Genomic DNA, 22,647 nt, shown 5'->3' on the forward strand with positions numbered 1-22,647 from the left:
TATTGATATATAATGTAGGAACCAGAATATTAATAACAGAAAGAAACAACCCTTTTGTGTGAATGAGTGTGAATGAGTGTAAATGGGGGAGGGAGGTTTTTTGGGTTGGTGCACTAATTGTAAGTGTATCTTGTGTTTTTATGTGGATTTAATAAAAAAAAAAACAAACAAAAAAAACAAAAAAAAAACAAAAAAAACCCCGATACTGATAATAAAAAAAACGATACCGATAATTTCCGATATTACATTTTAACGCATTTATCGGCCGATAATATCGGCAGACCGATATTATCGGACATCTCTATACATAACCAATGTTATATTGCCACCCGTGGACACCTGACACAATAATGTGGCTCCTGCACCACCAGATGGGATATTTGTTGTAATAAAAATACAAAAACACTGAGCCCCTAATAGCCAAAAATGAACACAGCACTGCATTAGAGGAACACGGTTGGCAGTCATTGGTACTGCACGCTCTCATAGTTGGGTTTTTTCTTTATTTCTTGCATTGAACAAAGAGAGCATAGTCTACCAAGTCAAATTCCTTTTGTGTTAACCATGCAGGTTCTGATTTAAAGTGGGATATCTGCTGAACAGAACTCTGCCTCTAAATACTGTCTTCACCGCAAAGGTGATGTGTCACTACTGCCTGTGTGAACATGTAGAAACGTGATTCTCTGTGAAGAGTGACAACGAAATAATACAAGATAAAAGGATATGGTAGGAATGAGCGACTTTTAATTCGTCCTTTTCCCCTAAAAGTGGTCTTGTTTTCAAACAGTTTTATACAGTTTATTTGATTTGAACAATATTACATATAATATTATGTATAAAAGGCATCCGCAATGTATTCACAACATGTTTCTATATTAGAGCCTTATTCCAAAATGTAATAAATAATTTTTTGTCCTCAAAATTCTACAGACAATACCCCATACAACGATGCGGACAATTTTTATTTGTAATTTTTTTGCAAATTTATTACAAATAAAAAACTAATATCACTGTGGAGGGGGGCGTGGCCTGCGGACCTGCAAGCGAAGCGGGATGTGCCAGGACCGGCTTCGAGATCAGCGACAGATGCGTAGATGGCCCACCTGGGCCTGGTTATCTAATCACCTGTCGCTCTGTTAAAAGGCAGCAGCCGGGGAGGACAGAGGTGGTGGAGCGAGAGCGAGAGAGAGAGACAACCACAACAGACAATTGCTGAAAAGCACAAAAGAGACACTTTATTGAAAAATAAAAACTGTATTGTGAACCTGATCCGGGCTCTCATGGCGTTGACTGGTGGTCCGAAGAACCCCCTGGAGGGCAACCTCCACAATTTGGCGCCCAATGTGGGACTCGAACCCACGGCCCTGAGATTAAGAGTCTCATGCTCTACCGACTGAGCTAACCGGGCACAGGTGGGCCATCTACGCACCTGTCGCTGATGACGAAGCAGGTCCTGGCACACCCCGCTTCGCTGCAGGCCCGCAGGCCACGCCCCCCTCCACAATCACATCTACATGTATGTATTCACTGTATTTGCTCAATACGTTGTCGATACACCTTTGGTAGCAATTACAGCTTCAAGCTTTTTTTAATACTTTTTTGGGTAGTTTGACCCATTTTTGGGTAGTTTGACCCATTTCTCTTTTGCTGCACGTCTCAAGTTCCAGCACGTTGGGTGAGAAGTGTTGCTTTTCCTCCAGGATGTCTCTGTACTAGGGTTGTACAGGTACCAACATGTATTTTGATACTTTTCGATATTTTTCTAAATAAAGGGGACCTCAAAAAGATGCCATTATTGGCTTTATTTTAACAAAAAAAAAAATCTTACATTTGCAAAAATAAAATAAAACAATTTCACATAGTCACTATGGGGTATTGTGTGTAGAATTTTGAGGACAAAAATGAATTTATTCCATTTTGGAATAAGGTTGTGACATAACAAAATGTGGAAAGCACAGAAATTATATGTGTATACATGTCTATGATAATATAATTTATTTGAGGTTTTTAGCTACATTTTCTGATAAAATAAGTTTATACTATACAACTTTGAACTTTGGAATTTTTATACACAAATACTGCAATTTGTAATAATATACACTTTGGTTTCAGACCTAAAATGTAAACTCATTGCTTTCAATTACGTGTAAGAATAGTGGGTGGGTGGGGGGTAAAGACAGGCGCGTGTGGGGGGGGAACATGCTTTATCAGTATCATGTTTCAAACCCCACTTCGTAAAGCCGTGCGCTACAAAACGTGCTTATTGTAGCCATTAATCCAGACTTCCTCTTTTTGTTTAGAATAAAAATCAGCACAAGTTGTTCTATTAATTTTTGTCTTGTAGGTTAAAGTTTTTATATGTATTATGCTCCTGAGTTTATGTTGCTGATAAATATGAATGTATTCTTATTTACATGGTTCAAGTCGGTCAAAATATGTTGACGGTTTAAATAGGGATTTTTTAAAAATTTCAGGCAAGTTGATGCATTTTAAATCTTTTCTGTTACAGTCTGAAAAACAATGTTAATAACGTTATTTGTTGTTGTAAGTTTTTTTTTCTTTCTTTAAGGATAAAAAGGATACAATGTTATGCAGAGGTGAACTTATAACAATTTTATCGACAAGTGATACCATTTACAAATAGTTTTCTTCTTCCTAGGGGGGCATAACAAAAATATAATTGAAAAGCATTGATCCAGATTGGTGTAATGAGTTTTTTGATGATGGCGAGGAGTCGTTTTCACTGCCAAACTCCGCCCACAATGAATAGGTACATATGATTACTGACTTCAGGGTGTCATAATCATCATCATTTGTACCAATTATGATCACAATCTGCACTTGTGGAGCCGAGTTATTAACATCTCCTGATGTGCGGCGAACCATCAGATCAAAGTTTGGCGCCATGCCACGCCCACATCCTATAGCGTTAGAAAAATGTATTCACATTTTATCAACGACCATCAGTTTAGTATCTGTCTGACCATCTAAAGTGATGTCATGACAGTTTGACTGGTGATGGCGAGGAGCAGTTTTCGCCACCAGGCTTCGCCCACTATGAATGGATATGGATAGGTACTGACTCAGGGTGTCATCATCATCATCATCATCACCAATTATGGTTAAGATTTAAATTTGTCAAGCAGAATTATTTAAGTTTTGTGTATAAAATTTTGTAGTGAGCCATCAGATCAAATTTGCTTCGCAAGTTATCATCGCCCATCCATCTGTCTTGTATCTTTCGTCTTAACCGCGGCTCATCTGGTCAAAGTCCCTTGAAGAAGTTTGTTAAAGTACGATCCCTGTTTTTGCCCTGAAACTGGCCGATGGAAACCAAGATGACCGACTTCCTGTTGGTTTTCAAATCTTCTTGAGACTTTTACGTGCGTCCTCTCTTTATAGACGTCTCCGTCTGAATCTGTAATTTAGCCTCCAACAAATGACGGGAGTTAGAAGGCCATTTGCGCCATTTGCTACAACTGAATGGAATGCTAGTGTGGGGAATTCCGACTATTTTGGAGTTGTAGCAGTCGACCCACAGCGATTGTTCTGCCACACAATACCTCAATGCTAACGAAGGGAAATTACACTTCAATGACTGTTGTTGGCTTTGACAGCAGGATTGCTCGTTTGCATCGAAATAGTTGTTTTCCTCACTACGAAAGGGCGAAACCATCCTTGCCCAGGCAAACCCTTCTGGTTTTTGGAGTATAAACATTTGGGGTTTTGGCACCAGCCGCTAAACTAGATCTTAGCAATCTAAGTCTAAGACTAGATCTGAACGATCTAAGTCTTTGAGCATGAACTGATGAAGCCTACTGATGTCTTAGCACCAGCCGCTAGACTAGATCTGACCAATCTAAGTATGAGACTAGATCTGACCAATCAAGTCTATGAGCATGAACTGATGACGCCTACTGAGGTATTGGCACCAGCCGCTAGACCAGATCTGACCAATCTAAGTCTAAGACCAGATCTGACTGATCTAAGTCTAAGACCAGATCTGACCAATGTAAGTCTATGAGCATGAACTGATGAAGCCTACTGAGGTATTGGCACCATCTGCTAGACTAGATCTGACCAATCTAAGTCTATGAGCATGAATTGATGAAACCTACTGAGGTATTGGCACCAGCCGCTAGACTAGATCTGACCAATCTAAATCTAAGATTAGATCTGACCAATCTAAGTCTATGAGCATGAACTAATGAAGCTTACTGAGGTATTGGCACCAGCCGCTAGACTAGATCTGACCAAGCTAAGTCTGAGACTAGATCTGATGGAATCTAAGTCTGAGACTAGATCTGACCAATCTAAGTCTGAGACTAGATTTGACCAAACTAAGTCTATGAGCATGAACCAATGAAGCCTACTGAGGTATTGGCACCAGCCGCTAGACTAGATCTGACCAATCTAAGTCTAAGACTAGATCTGACCAATCTAAGTCTGAACATAAACTGATGTGCCTACTGAGGTATTGGCACCAGCCGCTAGACTAGGTCTGACCAATCTAAGTCTAAGACTAGATCTGACCAATCTAAGTCTATGAGCATGAACTGATGACGCCTACTGAGGTCTTAGCACCAGCCGCTAGACTAGATCTGACCCAATCTAAGTCTAAGACTAGATCTGATACATCTCAGTCTAAGACTAGATCTGACCAATCTAATTCCAAGACTAGATCTGACCAATCTAAGTCTATGAGCATGAACTGATGAAGCCTACTGAGGTCTTAGCACCAGCCGCTAGACTAGATCTGACCAATCTAAGTCTGAGACTAGATCTGACCCAATCTAAGTCTAAGACTAGATCTGATACATCTAAGTCTTAAGACTAGATCTGACCAATCTAAGTCTAAGACTAGATCTGACCAATCTAAGTCTTTGAGCATGAACTGATTAAGCCTACTGAGGTCTTAGCACCAGCCGCTAGACTAGATCTGACCAATCTAAATCTGAGACTAGATCTAACCCAATATAAGTCTAAGACTAGATCTGATACATCTAAGTCTAAGACTAGATCTGACCAATCTAAGTCCAAGACTAGATCTGACCAATCTAAATCTTTGAGCATGAACTGATCAAGCCTACTGAGGTCTTAGCACCAGCCGCTAGACTAGATCTGACCAATCTAAATCTGAGACTAGATCTGACCCAATCTAAGTCTAAGACTAGATCTGATACATCTAAGTCTAAGACTAGGTCTGACCAATCTAAGTCTTTGAGCATGAACTGATTAAGCCTACTGAGGTCTTAGCACCAGCCGCTAGACTAGATCTGACCAATCTAAATCTGAGACTAGATCTAACCCAATCTAAGTCTAAGACTAGATCTGATACATCTAAGTCTAAAGACTAGATCTGACCAATCTAAGTCCAAGACTAGATCTGACCAATCTAAGTCTTTGAGCATGAACTGATGAAGCCTACTGAGGTCTTAGCACCAGCCGCTAGACTAGATCTGACCAATCTAAATCTGAGATTATATCTGACCCAATCTAAGTCGAAGACTAGATCTAATACATTTAAGTCTTAAAACTAGATCTGACCAATCTAAGTCTTTGAGCATGAACTGATTAAGCCTACTGAGGTCTTAGCACCAGCCGCTAGACTAGATTTGACCAATCAAGTCTGAGACTAGATCTGACCGATCTAAGTCTATGAGCATGAACTGATGACGCCTACTGAGGTCTTGAAATGAACCGCTAGACTAGATCTGACCAATCTAAGTCTATGAGCATGAACTGACCTTGGTGGAAAAAGTTTGGACACCCATGAACTATAGTATCGATGTATCGATTTGAGGATTGATATTGGAGCATAAAGATTTGGTATCGGCGCTATCGATATTTCAGTATCGATCCGCACATCACTATTGATAGGACACAGCAGGGACACATTCATTTTTTTTAACCCAAAACAAAAAACCAAACACAAACGTTTCTGTGGGGACATGCCCTAAGGCTGGCAGGGAGGGAGCCACCATTGGGTCCTGGTGTTAGAAACCGGGTCTAAATGGGTATTCTGGAGCACAGCGGAGGGAGTGTGAAATATGTGCGGCCCGCAGTGCCAGCTGTGTTCTATTCTTAGCGCCCGTTGGCGTTGGAGCATGTGTGCCGGGGCGACAGGAGACTGAGCGCGGAACGCTGGATTGGCAAGGAGCGACGTGAGTAACTGGCTACTGGAAAGTTAGCTTGGCAGGCGAAAGACGGGCCGATGGAGTCCTGTATGGCTAGATTAGACTCATCATTGTCACGTCGCTCTTATTTATGATGAATTTAGCTGTTATGTTTCATCAGGGGGATGTTCTTGTTATCTCAGGCAGAGACACTCCACCTGGCTCAGACGCATCTCTGCGGATTATTCTGCCTTCCAGTACATTTTGGATGCGTGTCGGTTTGCGCTCGGCTTTCAAAGCCACTGATGAAATTCCAGAAAACATGAGAGCTGCAGTATTACCGTTAGCTTTGAATCTGTGTGGGTTTGTTTGTGTGCGGCGGCTCGTCTGCACTTTTCTATCCATTTGGATCCCTCAAGTTTGGCATGTATTCTTTCTGGAATGTTCCCAATAAATCAGGGAACGGGGTCAAAAAATCTCTACTAGGAATAATGGTCACGTAATTTAAGGTATGAGCAATTACACATTCAAATCCACATAGTTTGGATTCATTGGCCAATTGAGGAAATACATACTTTTTTGGCAAGGGCTGCTTATTTAGTCTCAACTTCTGTATTGACCCGCATATAAGACTGTGGAAGACTTGCTCTTTCGGGTTCTTCAGACCACCAATTACGGACATGACCGCCTCTGAACAATGATTTATTTTGCAATAAAAGTTTTTTTGTTTTCGTTTTCAGTCATTTCTGTCCGTCTCGCCCTCACTTTCGTTCGTGCTCGGGTTTTCTCTCCACCATCAACAACCCCTCTCCTTCCCGGCTGCTGCTCTTTAACAGAGCGACCGGTGATTAGATAAGCCATCAGGTGTGCCATCTACACACCTGTTGCTAATCTCGAAACCGGTCCTGGCACACCCCGTTTCGCTGCAGGTCCGCAGGCCACGCCCCCCCACAAAGACGTTCTATTATAGAACTGAATTGAACAATGGTGTTGGTATAAAAAGTTAAAGTACCAATGATAGTCACACACACACACACTGGGTGTGGTGAAATTACCCTCTGCATTTAATCCATCCCCTGGGAGGTGAGGGGAGTAGTGAGCAGCAGCAGACGGGAATCATTTTTTGGTGATTTAACCCCCAATTCCAACCCTCGATGCCGAGTGCCAAGCAGGGAGGCAATGGGTCCCATTTTTATAGTCTTTGGTATGACTCGGCCGGGGTTTGAACTCACGACCTATCGATCTCAGGGCGGACACTCTAACCACTAGGCCACTAGTTCTAATACAGTTCTAATATCTGCGAGTAGACTCGCTATGGAAGCACAACACTGCAAAAACTGAAATCTAAGTAAGATGAAATATCTCAAATAAGGGTGATATTTGCTTATTTTCTGTCTGATAAGATAATTCTTCTCACTAAGCAGATTTCATGTTAGAGTGTTTTACTTGTTTTAAGGGTTTTGGTCCGAAATGATCTCAGTAAGATATTACAGCTTGTTGCTGAGATGTTATGACCTATATTGAGTAAAACATGCTTGAAGCTAGAATATCAACTGATGCAAAGCTGTGTCATTAACACTTACAAGTATAAAAGTAATTTTTTTAAGTAATAATTTCTTACTTCAAGCATGAAAAAAAAAATCATGATGCCGAGCGCATATCATTATGTCAAGATAATGGCACTAGCATTTACTTATTTAAGAATATTTTTCAACAAATTGAGCAAAAAGGTCTAATTTTTTTTTCTACCAAGAAAAGTGCACTTGATATTAGTGAGAATATACTTATTTTAAGGTATTTTTGGGTTCATTGAGGTTAGCTAATTTTACTTATTTTGGAAAGTCTTGACAAGCTGAATTTTCTTGTTGTATTGGCAGATAATTTTGCTAAGTTCAAGTAAAATACCCTTAATTTTTGTATTTTTTTGTTCTTGTTTTTGAACACTGACTTTTTGCAGTGTAAAAACTACAAAAAAGATGAACAAAGAAGACGCTGTCAAAGTGGAGGCACGTAAATAAGACCCGCCCGAAGAGACGATCAGAAAGCGACTTGAAGATGGTGTGTAAAACATCATCTGTGCAACATTTTGACCAATAAAAACACTATTACATGTTATGTAGACCAGTGGTCCCCAACCTTTTTGTAACTGCGAACCGGTCAACGCTTGAAAATTTGTCCCACGGACCGGGGGGGGGAATAAAAAAAAATACAATCATGCGCGCTTACGGACTGTATCCCTGCAGACTGTATTTATCTATATTGATATATAATGTAGGAACCAGAAATATTAATAACAGAAAGAAACAACCCTTTTGTGCGAATGAGTGTGAATGAGTGTAAATGGGGGAGGGAGTTTTTTTTGGGTTGGTGCACTAATTGTAAGTGTATCTTGGGTTTTTTAATGTTGATTTAAAAAAAAAAAAAATTACTTTTTTTTTTTTACTTTTATGTATTTATTTCTTGTGCGGCCCGGTACCAATCGATCCACGACCGGTGGTTGGGGACCACTGATGTAGACTACAAGGAAGTGTTTTAAATGTAGAAAAAAAAATCATAATATGACCCCTTAAATGCGCCTTATGGTCCGAAAATGACGGTACCTGTATAAATGGATAAAGTTCCGGCGGTGCACTGCAAAAAGTCAGTGTTCAAAAACAAGTAAAAAAAAAAAATAAAAAAAAATGAGGGGTATTTTATTTGAACTAAGCAAAATTATCTGCCAATAGAACAAGAAAATTCGGCTTGTCAAGACTTTCCAAAACAAGTAAAATGTGCTAACCTCAATGAACCCAAAAATACCTGAAAATAAGTATATTCTCACTAACAAGTGCACTTTTCTTGGTAGAAAAAAAAGAGACCTTTTTGCTCAATATGTTGAAAAATATTCTTAAATTAAGTAAATGCTAGTGCCATTATCTTAAAATAATGATATGATTTTTTTTTTCATGCTTGAAGTAAGAAATTATTACTTTAAAAAAGTAGTTTTATACGTGTGAGTGTTGATGACACAGCTTTGCAACAGTTGATATTCTAGTTTCAAGCATGTTTTACTCAATATAGGTCATCATATCTCAGCGTCAAGCTGTAATATCTTACTGAGATCATTTAGGACCAAAACCCCTTAAAAAAGTAAAACACTCTAACATAAAATCTGCTTAGTGAGAAGAATTATCTTATCAGACAGAAAATAAGCAAATATCACCCTTATTTGAGATATTGCATCTTACTTAGATTTCAGTTTTTGCAGTGTCCTCATCTTGGCACTTTAACAGCACAAGGCAAGCCAGGAAGGACTAAAATTGAGCAGCACAAATTTCACTTAGATAAAAAACACATAAAAACAAATCTTGTAATTTGAAATGAGCGCTAGGGGAGAATCGATGCGACACTGCGAGTGAACAGTCTGCACACATTGTGTTTGTTCTCCTCAAGTGGCCGTGTGATTGGTCACGGATAATCTCTGAGCGGAACACGAGCACATGACGATCATTAGAATTTGCAGCGGCGAGCGAGACAGTGTGATGTTGTCTCTGTCTCTCCCCTGCTTCGCTGGACGTCCAAAAAGGAGGAGGCCCTTTTAACCTAAGTGGGCTCTGGATGGCGGCCAAGTGGGATCCTGGCAGCGCTGTTTGGGGTTTGCAGGAAATACGTGGCCACTTATGAGCTTGCAAATGCGGCCCTTAAATAAAGTACATTCTCATTGTCGGCGAGGCCGTAGCGACACCCAGATAAGAGACCTCCACCAAGGCTTGTCACCTGCAAAATCAATGACCCCTGATGAAGATCTTTTATTTGACTAAATCTTCTTGATTGACATTGATCAATTTAACGATTTTTGTTGATATTGGGGAAATGTCTCTTTGATTGAACTCCTGTGTTGATGCTGGTGTTTTATGAGGCAGAATTTATAATGTTGCCTTAGCTGAACCTCACATAGCTGACGACTGACGTCATGTTGCAAAGTACCGCACTGACGCGGATGCAAGTATTATTATCGAGTTATCTGAGATGCAAAGTCCAGAGCAGGGGTCTCAAACTTGCAACTCGTGGGCCAAGACAATATTTAGTGGCCCCCATCTTAGTATGAAAGTTTAATGTTAGAGCGGCCCAGATGTTTTATATGAATGGCTACACAAAAATTTTGGTTCTGTACGTACCTCGGTTTAGAGGTCACGGTTCGGTTCATTTTCGGTACAGTAAGAAAACAACAAAATATAAATGTTTTGGTCATTTATTTACCAAATTTGTAAACAATGGCATAACATACATATTAAGGGTGTGGGAAAAAATCGATTCAAATTCGAATCGAAATTCTCACGTTGTGCGATTCAGAATCGATTCTCATTTTAAAAAAATCTATTAATTTTTTAAAATTATTTATTTATTTTTTCCTTTTCTTTTTTTTAAAAATTAATCAATCCAACAAAACAATACACAGCAATACCATAACAATGCAATCCAATTCCAAAACCAGCAACACTCAGAACTGCAATAAACAGAGCAATTGAGAGGAGACACAAACACGACACAGAACAAACCAAAAGTAGTGAAACAAAAATGAATATTATCAACAGCAGTATCAATATTAGTTACAATTTCAACATAGCAGTGATTAAAAATCCCTCATTGACATTATCTTTAGACATTTATAAAAAAAAAAAAAAAGAACAATAGTGTCACAGTGGCTTACACTTGCATCGCATCTCATAAGCTTGACAACACACTGTGTCCAATATTTTCACAAAGATAAAATAAGTCATATTTTTGGTTCATTTAATAGTTAAAACTAATTTACATTATTGCAATCAGTTGATTAAACATTGTCCTTTACAATTATAAAAGCTTTTTACAAAAATCTACTACTCTGCCTGCATGTCAGCAGACTGGGGTAGATCCTGCTGAAATCTATGTATTGAATCAATAGAGAGTCGTTTGAATCGGGAAAATATCGTTTTTAAATCGAGAATCGCGTTGAATCAACAATAAAATCGATTTTGAATCGAATCGTGATCCCAAGAATCGATATTGAATCGAATCGTGGGACACCCAAAGATTCACAGCCCTAATACATATACACACAGGGTCCATTGCCAGGGTTAATGTGTTTCACATATAAAAAATAAAAAATAAATAAGATAAGGCTCAGAATGGTTTCTTAACAAAACCTTTCTGCATATAAAGTGCTTTTTTTGATTGATTGATTGAGACTTTTATTAGTAGATTGCACAGTACAGTACATATTCCGTACAATTGACCACTAAATGGTAACACCCCAATAAGTTTTTCAACTTGTTTAAGTCGGGGTCCACGTTAATCAACATTAAACTGCCTCATGTTGTTGCTCAGATGAAATAAAATGACAAAACTTTTCTTCTACATATAAAAAGTGCAACATTAAACAGTTTCAAGTCAACTCAGCCTCAGATTAACTTTTCTCCCCCCCCCCCCAAGCCTGGCTAACTTGGCAGTAAGAGGATATATGGGCTCATTGTTCTTCCACCATACACACTACCGTTCAAAAGTTTGGGGTCACCCAGACAATTTTGTGGAATAGCCTTCATTTCTAAGAACAAGAATAGACTGTCGAGTTTCAGATGAAAGTTCTCTTTTTCTGGCCATTTTGAGCGTTTAATTGACCCCACAAATGTGATGCTCCAGAAACTCAATCTGCTCAAAGGAAGGCCAGTTTTGTAGCTTCTGTAACGAGCTAAACTGTTTTCAGATGTGTGAACATGATTGCACAAGGGTTTTCTAATCATCAATTAGCCTTCTGAGCCAATGAGCAAACACATTGTACCATTAGAACACTGGAGTGATAGTTGCTGGAAATGGGCCTCTATACACCTATGTAGATATTGCACCAAAAACCAGACATTTGCAGCTAGAATAGTCATTTACCACATTAGCAATGTATAGAGTATATTTCTTTAAAGTTAAGACTAGTTTAAAGTTATCTTCATTGAAAAGTACAGTGCTTTTCTTTCAAAAATAAGGACATTTCAATGTGACCCCAAACTTTTGAACGGTAGTGTAAGTGGGTCAAAATCTAGTTTTTAATGCAATATGGTCTTAAATCTGCTGCTATAAAAACATTTGTTATTGCTTTAGCCCTGCCTGACTCGCCGAGGAGAGGCTGCTTGAATTGCGGTGGTGACGCTTCAAATGGGTTAGCATGTTTGACGTGTTGTCAGAAGCAGCTGCTGAACAATGTCGGCAAACCGCCGTCCTCCATTGTTGTATCGCACCGCGAGCCGAAATGTTCCCAAACTTGAGATCTTAACGAGTCAAGAGGGTCTTCCAGCTCTGGCTTTTATATGTTGTCGTAGCCCGGTCGTTGCTAGCATGCTGTGTGTTGCGCCTCGGTGTGCATTGTTTACACAACGTGCGGTACGCTACTTAATATGTTCGTGTGGAAACTCGTTCGGTACACCTCTGAACCGTAACCGAAACCCCATACCGAAACGGTTCAATACAAATACACGTTCCGTTACACCCTTATGAATGGCACTTTCAATAGTCAAATCAACATCACAACCTCCATCCATCCATCCATCCATTTTCTACACATTGAATAACCGTCGTCAAAAAGCATCTTGTTTCAACGTTGTATTTGTCTGCTGCTCACTGCTCCCTTCACCTCCCAGGGGGTGAGGATGATGGGTCAAATGCAGAGGACAATCATTGGTACTTTAACTTTTTAACTTTAACAAGAGGATAGAGAAAAAGAAGGAGCCTATTGACTACGACGAGGACTACAATGGCGGACACGTGCAAATTTTTGGGACTTGTGCAGATCTCAAGTACACAAAAACAGGAACCAATAGGAAAAAAAAGTTGGTTTTGCATAATAGTGCGAAACAAAACCCCAGATAATATGTCGCCTAACACGAATGATTTTGGAGTCCTTATACACACACCATAATAATACCCGTATGTTGAAGCACAGTACGTCTGACTATGTTAGCTGTAATGCTCCGAAAATCCATCAAGTAGCTTATCAAAGTCGTACTAAAACATTTTGACAGATTTTTGAGCGCCGTGTGTAATGATCTATATTCTCAATGAAACATCAAAGTTTTGGACTTGCTTGCTTACCGATACTTGCTAGAGCCATTTATTGCACAGGCATCAGTCAACCTGCAGTCCATACGTATTATGTGTGACGGCCATCTACTGGTCACACTTATTATTACACCATGTACCACAACCAGAATAAGCACAAACAGAATTAATACTGTAGAAGTTGCCCTCTTTTGGGTTCTCCTGATCCCAATAGACCTTCACGAGAGCCCGGTAGTCTGGTTTAATAATGTCTTTTATTGTGCGCACACGCGCCAGGACAGCACACTATTCTGCGACTTTTCAGTCTTTTCCTGCTCTCTGTCTTGTGGCCTCTGTCTCTCGCTCCAACTCCCAACAACTGTGTCTCGACCCGGCTGCTGCTAATAAGCATGGCAGGCGATTGGTTGATCAGCCCCAGCTGGGTAATCCAATCACCTGCCAGCTGTGCTTCGAGGCCGGTCCTTACACGCCCCGCTCCGCGGCAGGCCCGCAGACCACGCTCCCCTCCACAAGTACATCAATTGTATTAATTCTACTATAGAACGCACCAGGATATAAGCCGCACCCACTAAATTTCAGAATTTTTATTTTTTACATACATTCGCCGCACTGGACTAGAAGCCGCATATACATACCGATACAAAATATTTTGTAATTATTTATTTATTATACCTTAATTGTTTACAAACGGTACCTGTCACATGGCAGTAAAACGGCTGATCAAACAAAACATTAATTATCGTCATTAACCCACTAGCTAACTAACAGACTCAATAACTCCACGGTGACGTTTTGGTGAATTTACGAAACTGATACAATATAAAAAACAATGCCATTGTAAGTTAATAATACTAACAAAGACACTCGTAAACGTGTTAGCATATTAGCTCATGCTAACAATGCTAGCGTCATTACATTAAGATAGCACGTACGAATATGCATGACAACACTTCTACAGACACTACACATGAGACGGTTTAGTAAGTATGAATTGTTTTAGTTATATTGTAAAATCTACAAACGTTGCTGGGAGTGATGAATAAAGAACCCATACAAATCGAAACGCTGTAGACGGCTGGAAGCTGAACGACTCCGGTTAAAAAAACAACAACAAAAAATACAAAGCACTAAATTGTCCCTAGTGTGTGAATGTGAGTGTAAATATTGTCTGTCTATCTGTGTTGGCTCTGTGATGAGGTGGCGACTTGTCCAGGGTGTACCCCGCCTCCTGTCTGAATGCAGCTGGGATAGAACATTACACACGCCGCTCAAAAATCTGTCAAAAATGTTTTAGTACGACTTTGGTAAGCGACTTGATGGATTTTCGGAGCATTACAGCTAACATAGTCAGACGTACTGTGCTTCAACATAAGGGTATAATTATGGTGTGTGTATAAGGACTCCAAATGGATGGATGGACATCAGTTTGGCATTTTATGTGGAAACTTTGTTGGTTGTAGTTGCTCGTTGGGCAGCTAGCTGCTGGTGGCTTTCGGGACACAACATGCTTCTGTGATGACTCGGCTCTCAGCGGCAGCGGACGCGGGTGGCTTTGGTCTTGTCGGTAGACCCACCAGCGGGTCTTTGGGGCTCGCCTTTGCATTCCTTGTCGATTTCTGGTCTGTGCTTGTTCCAGCGCTGGTGCACTTTATCACACTTAGAGTGTGAACTGACAGCCCACGTTAATTGCACGTCAAGAAAAAAAACCCAAGTTGTTACGGAAATTACTCTTTATTATCCCGTTAAATTTGACAGTCCTGGTTAGGGTTGTACGGTACACCGGTACTAATAAAGTAACGCAATTGAAATCGGCACTATACCATCTTTGAAAAGTACCAGTACCCCTCTTTCATCTGAGTTTTCATTGATTGATTGAGACTTTTATTAGTAGATTGCACAGTACAGTACATATTCCGTACAATTGACCACTAAATGGTAGCACCCGAATAAGTTTTACAACTTGTTTAAGTCGGGGTCCACGTTAATCAATTCATGGTATAAATATATACTATCAGCATAATACAGTCATCACACAAGTTAATCATCAGAGTATATACATTGAATTATTGATATTATTTACAATCCGGTGGGGTTGGGGTGGGGGGGGGTTAGGTTTGGTTGATATCAGCACTTCAGTCATATCAACCAAACCTAACACCCCCGCCCCAACCCCCGACTACAGAGCCGAGGCGCATGATGTTGAGCGTGTCATAATACACACAAAGTGCATACAAGTAAAAAACCGAGGGTGCGTGAAACGCAAAATTTAGGTATTTGGGCTTCAAAACTAACAATAAAGGTGATGCTTTAAAACACGCTTCGCCAAATGTGGCGATTAGTATTAGCACCTTTGCTTCAAACTTAGGTAAACATTTAAATATTGAACATTCAGATATGCACAAGGAGTTATAAAAAGTGACAGATAATAATGTAGTTGTTACACCTGTCCTGCTGTTCGGTCCGGTGCAGACCGTAGTCGAGGAGCACAGGGAAGACGTTCCCTTCAGGGCCGATGCCATTTCAATGCCTTTTAGTTTATGTTTTAACCTTGTAAAATTGTTCTTTGACTGTGAGTGTTTAATGTAGAGCAGGGGTGTCAAAAGTACGGCCCGCAGGCCGGATCAGGCCCATGAACAGGTTTTATCCAACCCGCAAGATGAGTTTGCCAAGTATAAAAATGAGCCGAAATTTTTGAATGGAATAAACTGCTGTTCTAAATGTGTCCACTAGATGTCACAATAGCAATTCTTTGTATCTTTGTAGATGTTGCTACATATGTTAAAAAAAAGATAAACCACATGTTAGTGCACCAGTCGAGGAAAATGAGCAAACTATATAAATAACATCCTGTAATTTGATTTTAATATTATTTTTTTAATCTTGATAGATTGAAAATGAACACCAATGAGTTGGCTAGTGGACATTGTCACATAATTTATTCAGAAAGTATAAATAAGGACAAATAAAGATAGAATACTGTTAACCGCAACATGTAAACAAAAATTTTGATTTGTACATTTTCAGAATGTGCTTGTTCTATTTTTAAACAAAGAAAACTATCTGAAGTAGTCTTTATTTTTAAGTTAACGTGCCGTAAATTTTACCACTCAAGGAGTAGATTTTTCTCCATGTGGCCCCCGATCTAAAAGGAGTTTGACACCCCTGATGTAGAGTAATATATTCTGGTAAAATAAAGCCGATATTGACATTTTTCGTAGTTCCCTTTATTTGGAAAAGTATCGATATACATTTTGGTACCGGTACCGGTACTAAATTATTGGTATCGGGACAACCCTAGTCCTGGTTTATAGTAATGACATTGATACGAAATATAACAGGTATGGATTTTTGGGGAATTTTATTAAATTTGAATTCTACTTCTTTCAATTGAAAATGGAATTACAATTCTACTTCCTGTTTCCATCGGCAAATTAAATTGGAATTCTGGAGCCATTCACAATCAAATCTGGAATGATAATAAGGCACCTGGTGTGCTGGAGAGTGGCAAGACGGAGCAGGAGGGATCAGTGTTGCCAACTTGGCGACTTCATCGTTTTGTTTGGCGACTAGCTGGAGCTCTCTGGACGCTCTTGTTCATCAAGTGGAGACTTTTGGAGAGTCTGAAATGTTCCATTTTGTGAGACGTTAGGAAGAACGACAGAAAGAATCACTATGGACTGGACTTTCACAATATTATGCTAGACCCACTCGACGTCCATTAAGGTTTCTCATTACCATCCCATTGGGTTGAGTTTTTCCTTGCCCTGATGTGGGCTCTGAACCGAGGATGTCGTTGTGGCTTGTGCAGCCCTTTGAGACACTTGTGATTTAGGGCTATATAAATAAACATTGATTGATTGATTGAAGAAGGGATGGTTTTTCATAGTTTTGGGCTTGCTTGTTTTTCTTTTCATGCTTTGTCTGGCTTTTTTAAGGCCAAATAATGCACATTTGATGATTATGTCATTATATATTTAGATATTAGTATTATTTGCAGCTATATGCCTTTTTTAGAAAACTACGTCATTGTCTTTCGATTTAAGCGGGAACAGTTTGGACACCCCTGGCTTATTGAGACTTGTTGCATTTTACTGTGAACTAGTGTTGTCCCGATACCAATATTATGGTACCGGTACCAACATTATTCCGATACTTTCCGGTGCTTTTAGGTACTTTTCTAAATAAAGGGGACCACAAAAAATTGCTCTATTGGCTTTATTTTAACAAAACATCTTAGGGTACATTAAACATATGTTTCTTATTGCAAGTTTGTCCTTAAATAAAATAGTGAACATACAAGACAACTTGTCTTTTAGTAGTAAGTAAACAAAACAAAGGCTCATAATTTAGCTGCTGACATATGCAGTAACATATTGTGTCATTTACCATTCTATTATTTTGTCAACATTATTAAGGACAAGTGGTAGAAAATGAATGATTAATCTACTTGTTCATTTACTGTTAATATTGGCTTACTTTCTCTTTTAACACTTATGTTAAAATGTAATAATCACGTATTCTTCTGTTTGATACTTTACATTAGTTTTGGATGATACCACAAATTTGGGTATCAATCCGATACCAAGTCGTTACAGTATCATACATTGGTCATATTCAAAGTCCTCATGTGTCCAGGGACATATTTCCTGAGTTTATAAATACAATATAAATTTTAAAAAACCAAAAGAAGATGTTGTGATGCCAAAATATATGGACGTAATCATAGTAGTTTTGACTCGATACACTACTGTACTTGGTATCATTACAGTGGATGTCAGGTGTAGATCCACCAATGGCGTTTGTTTACATTTTGACGCCAGTGAGATACAGTGTGTAGTGAAACATGTTTAGCTATTCCTCGTCCTGCAGGGAGGATACTTGTAAGAAACTCAGTTTATTTGTCGCCATGGAGGCGAGGATTAGTGATTTAGAAGTAGCTAAAACACTGCAGACTGGGGTTGGACTTTAGCCGATAGCTAGCTAGCCATGTCTTAAAGCATCTCTTCCTGAGGGCGTTTCTGTCATGGTATGGTTGCGGCTTACTGCGCGGTTCGTTTTCCCGGACGACTCTGGACAGGACTTGCAGGTAGGAACATCATTTAATACTCAAAAAACATTCAAAGAGGTACAAAAACAGAAAACCAACCGACTGAACAAGGTGCCAATCGCACTCGAAACTAAACTTAGCATAGGCTAGGGCAGTGTTTTTCAACCACTGTGCCGCGGCACACCAGTGTGCCGTGAGATACAGTCTGGTGTGCCGTGGAGGATTATCTGATTTCACCTATTTGGGTTAAAAATATTTTTTGCAAACCAGTGATTATAGTTTGCAAATTATGTGTTGTTGTGGAGTGTTGGTGTTGTCTAAAGCTCGGCAGAGTAACCGTGTAATACTCTTCCATATCAGTAGGTGGCAGCCAGTAGCTAATTGCTTTGTAGATGTCGGAAACAGCGGGAGGCAGTGTGCAGGTAAAAAAGTGTCTAATGCTTAAACCAAAAAATAAACAAAAGGTGTGTGCCCCTAAGAAAAGGCATTGAAGCTTAGGGAAGGCTATGCAGAATGAAACTAAGGCTGAACTGGCTACAAAGTAAACAAAAACAGAATGCTGGACGACAGCAAAGACTTACTGTGGAGCAAAGACGGCGTCCTCTAAGTGCATCCGAACACGACATGACAATCAACAATGTCCACACAAAGAAGGATAAAAACAACTGAAATATTATTGATTGCTAAAACAAAGTAGATGCGGGAAATATCGCTCAAAGGAAGACATGAAACTGCTATAGGAAAATACCCAAAAAAGACAAAAAGCCACCAAAATAGGAGTGCAAGACAAGAACTAAAACACTACACACAGGAAAACAGCAATAAACTCCAAATAAGTCACAGCTATGATGTGACAGGTCGTGACAGTACACCTACTTTGAGACAAGAGCTATATTGATGCATGCTTGGTTATGGTTTAAAGTCATATCCAAAAATTGCGACAAATTTTTACTGTCAACTGAGTTTCGTTTTTTAATGATTTCTGCTGGTGGTGTGCCTCGGGATTTTTTCAACGCAAAAATGTGCCTTGGCTCAAAAAAAGGTTGAAAAACACTGGGCTAGGGGACAAGCAAAACTTACGTGACGCGAGCATGAAGCAAACAAAGAAGCCAGGACGTCTCTAAATAGTGCCTCTGATGAGCAACAGGTGCGCGTCCGGAACAACAGAGGCAGGTGAAAATAATAAGTAGCCGTGGTAACAAACTCAGGAGGTGCACAAACAGGAACTATAGGAGTCCAAAACAAACACAAAACATGATCCGGACCACGGATCATGACAGTTTCAGTGTTATAACTTCACCTTTATCCTTAGTTTTTAGGCCAAAATGCGTCCGTTCTCCCTTTTCTGTCTACACACTGTGTCTGCTTGTAAGTACTCCGTGATTGTGCGCTGCCGAACATGCTCGTCAAACCAGCAAAGACACGACGTGAGGACGACGGGGGCGCAGGGGGTTGGGGGACCGGTACTTTTTAGAGGCGGTATAGTACGGAATATGATTCCTTTGTATCGCGGTACTATACTAATACCGGTATACCGTACAACCCTAGTGTGAACACGCCTTGTTTTGTGTGGTCTGGATGAATGAACGCTGGTTTGTTTGGTCAAGTGGGATTGTGAGCTTCAAACACATGGAGCTGATGGCTTGCGAGATGGGTCTGCTTGTGAGTAAACTCGGTTCGGTTCACTTCACAATGTGAACACTACGCGGGTCAAAATGACAGCAAACATGAAAAATATGTCAGAGAAAATGTGTTGCAACCACTCTGCTCTCTACCTCTGTCACTATAGTGCTCTATGAAAGTGCATGTTAGAAGCTTTTTGTTAAATCTAGGATGGAAAATGGGCGGGGTTTGGTGGTAGCGTGGGTATATATTGTAGCATCCTGGAAGAGTTAGTGCTGCAAGGGATTCTGGGTATTTGTTCTGTTGTGTTTATGTTGTGTTACGGTGCGGATGTTCTCCCGAAATGTGTTTGTCATTCTTGTTTGGTGTGGGTTCACAGTGTGGCGCATATTTGTAACAGTGTTAAAGTTGTTTTTATGGCTACCCTTAGTGTGACCTGTATGGCTGTTGATCAAGTATGCGTTGCATTCACTCGTATGTTTGTGTATAAGATGTATATATTATGTGATTGGGCTGGCACGCTGTTTGTAAGGAGGGAAAACGGATTTGACGACAGGTTGTAGAGGACGCTATAGGCAGTGCCTTTAAGGCACGCCCCCAATATTGTTGTCCGGGCGGAAATCGGGAGAAATTCGGGAGAATGGTTGCCCCGGGAGATTTTCGGGAGGGGCACTAAAATTCGGGAGTCTCCCGGGAAAATCGGGAGGGTTGGCAATGGAATGCCACATAAGAAGGTAGAGAAAAAGAAGAAGCTTATGACTGCAAAGGCGGACGTGCGCACATTTTCAGGACTTATGCAGATCCGAAATACACATCAGCAGTAACCAGAAGGTAAGAAAAGTTGGTTTTGCATAATATTGCGAAACCAAACGCCAGATAATGTCTGCTAATAGGTGCCATTTTGCGGTCCTTATACATGCACCATAATAATACTCGTATATTTAATGCGCCGACAATCCATCAAGCGACGCGGCTTCGTAGCTTACCGAAGTCGTACTAAAAAAAATTGGACAGATTTATGAGCGCCGTGTGTAATGTTCTATATTCTCAATGGAACATTTAAAGTTTTGGTGTTGTTTACTGCCATCATATTGCAGTCTACACGTATCTCTTATGTATGTCTGCCATCTACTGGTCACACTTATCATTACACCATGTACCAAATTGTCATGAGCTTACTGCGAGGTTTGTTCTACCGGGAAGCAATCGGACTATTCCGGACAAGGCGTGAAGGTAGGAACATATTTAATTATTCAACTAACACTCAACGAAGTACAAAAAAACAGAAAACAACCCGAAGGCAAGCGTGCCTATCACACGCGGAAGCTAAGGCAAAAAACTTAGGACATGAAACATGAAACTATAGACATGAAAACAACTAACCAAGTGCGTGTCCCGAACACCAGAGGCAGGGGAAACTAATAAGTCGCCATGTTAACTAAACAAACAAGGGAGCGCAAACTGGAACTAAAAGAGTCAAAAAGTAACAAAAAATAACAAAAACATAATCCAGACCACAGATCATGACACCAAATAAACTTGCGTCGAGGTCAGTAAGTGTCAAAACGTGGACTTTGAGGGTTTTGTTTTCCCGAGATGCAAGTAAAGCTGGATCGGACATGGCGTGAGGGTAAGGACATCTTTATTTTAACACTAACAAAAGGAATAAACAAAAAGCGCGCACAAGGGCGGAAGTACAAACTTGGCTAATGAAAACAAATCTAGCACAAAGGCAAAAACTATGAACATGAAACCGAAATCACTAACTGTCGCATTAACAACAACAACTTACTTGACAGAGCAGGAATCTATGGCATGGAACACGTGATCAATGGCCTAACAGGGGTAGTATGGATAATGTCTCCAGGACGATCAACAGAAAAAGACAGGCTTAAATAACAGTGACATGATTAGTGACAGGTGCGCGAGTGCAAAACGTGAGACTGGTGCGTGACATGAGGACAGGTGAAAACTAATGGGTTGTCATGGAAACAAAACAAACAAGAGTGCACAAAGGGTCCAAAAACCAAACCGAACATAACCAAAACAAAGCATTTTCACACAGACATGACAGTAAGCACGACCAGAATTATGCCGTACATCAGGCGCACCGGGTTATAAGGCGCACTGTCGATTTTTGAGAAAATGAAACGATTTTGCGCCTTATAATCTGAAAAATATGGTAATTAAGTATTTACTTTATTGCATTTTTTATGCTACAGTATGTGCATTTTTGTACCAGTTTAAAATGTTTTCTCTGCACCAGCGTGCCGAACCACAAGTGTAAACGCAGCCTTAAAGGCCTACTGAGACCCACTACTACCGACCACGCAGTCTGATAGTTTATATATCAATGATGAAATCTTAACATTGCAACACATGCCAATACGGCCGGGTTAACTTATAAAGTGCAATTTTAAAATTCCCGCCACACTTCCGGTTGAAAAACTCCTTTGGATATGATTTATGCGCGTGACGTCACAAAATCCACGGAAGTGGTTGGACCCCGTCGAACCCGATACAGAAACCTCTTATTTTCTTCGACAAAATTCCACAGTATTCTGGACATCTGTGTTGGTGAATCTTTTGCAATTTGTTTAATGAACAATGGAGGCTGCAAAGAAGAACGTTGTAGGTGAGATCGATCGGTGTATTAGCGGCTAAGTACAATACTTACAGCAACACAACAAGGACTACTTACTACGCCTAGCCGATGTTGGCCGCCAAACCCACGGATGAAGTCCTTCGTCGCGCCGTCGAACGCTGGAACGCAGGTGAGCACGGCTGTTGATGGGAAGA

General features: G+C 40.1%; 1 protein-coding gene and 1 non-coding gene across 3 annotated transcripts in view; one reads left to right on the forward strand and one right to left on the reverse strand.

Annotated features, from left to right (window-relative positions):
• LOC133639111 (mediator of RNA polymerase II transcription subunit 13-like) overlaps positions 1-22,647 on the forward strand; it is a 333,705-nt gene that overhangs the window by 47,428 nt on the left and 263,630 nt on the right. The gene's annotated exons all lie outside the window — the stretch shown is intronic.
• On the reverse strand, positions 1,336-1,408 carry trnak-cuu (transfer RNA lysine (anticodon CUU)). The gene has a single exon. It is a non-coding gene; the product is annotated as a tRNA-Lys (tRNA).

The sequence above is a fragment of the Entelurus aequoreus genome, linkage group LG21 (genome assembly GCF_033978785.1).
Source record: "Entelurus aequoreus isolate RoL-2023_Sb linkage group LG21, RoL_Eaeq_v1.1, whole genome shotgun sequence".
Taxonomy (NCBI): Eukaryota; Metazoa; Chordata; class Actinopteri; order Syngnathiformes; family Syngnathidae; genus Entelurus; species Entelurus aequoreus.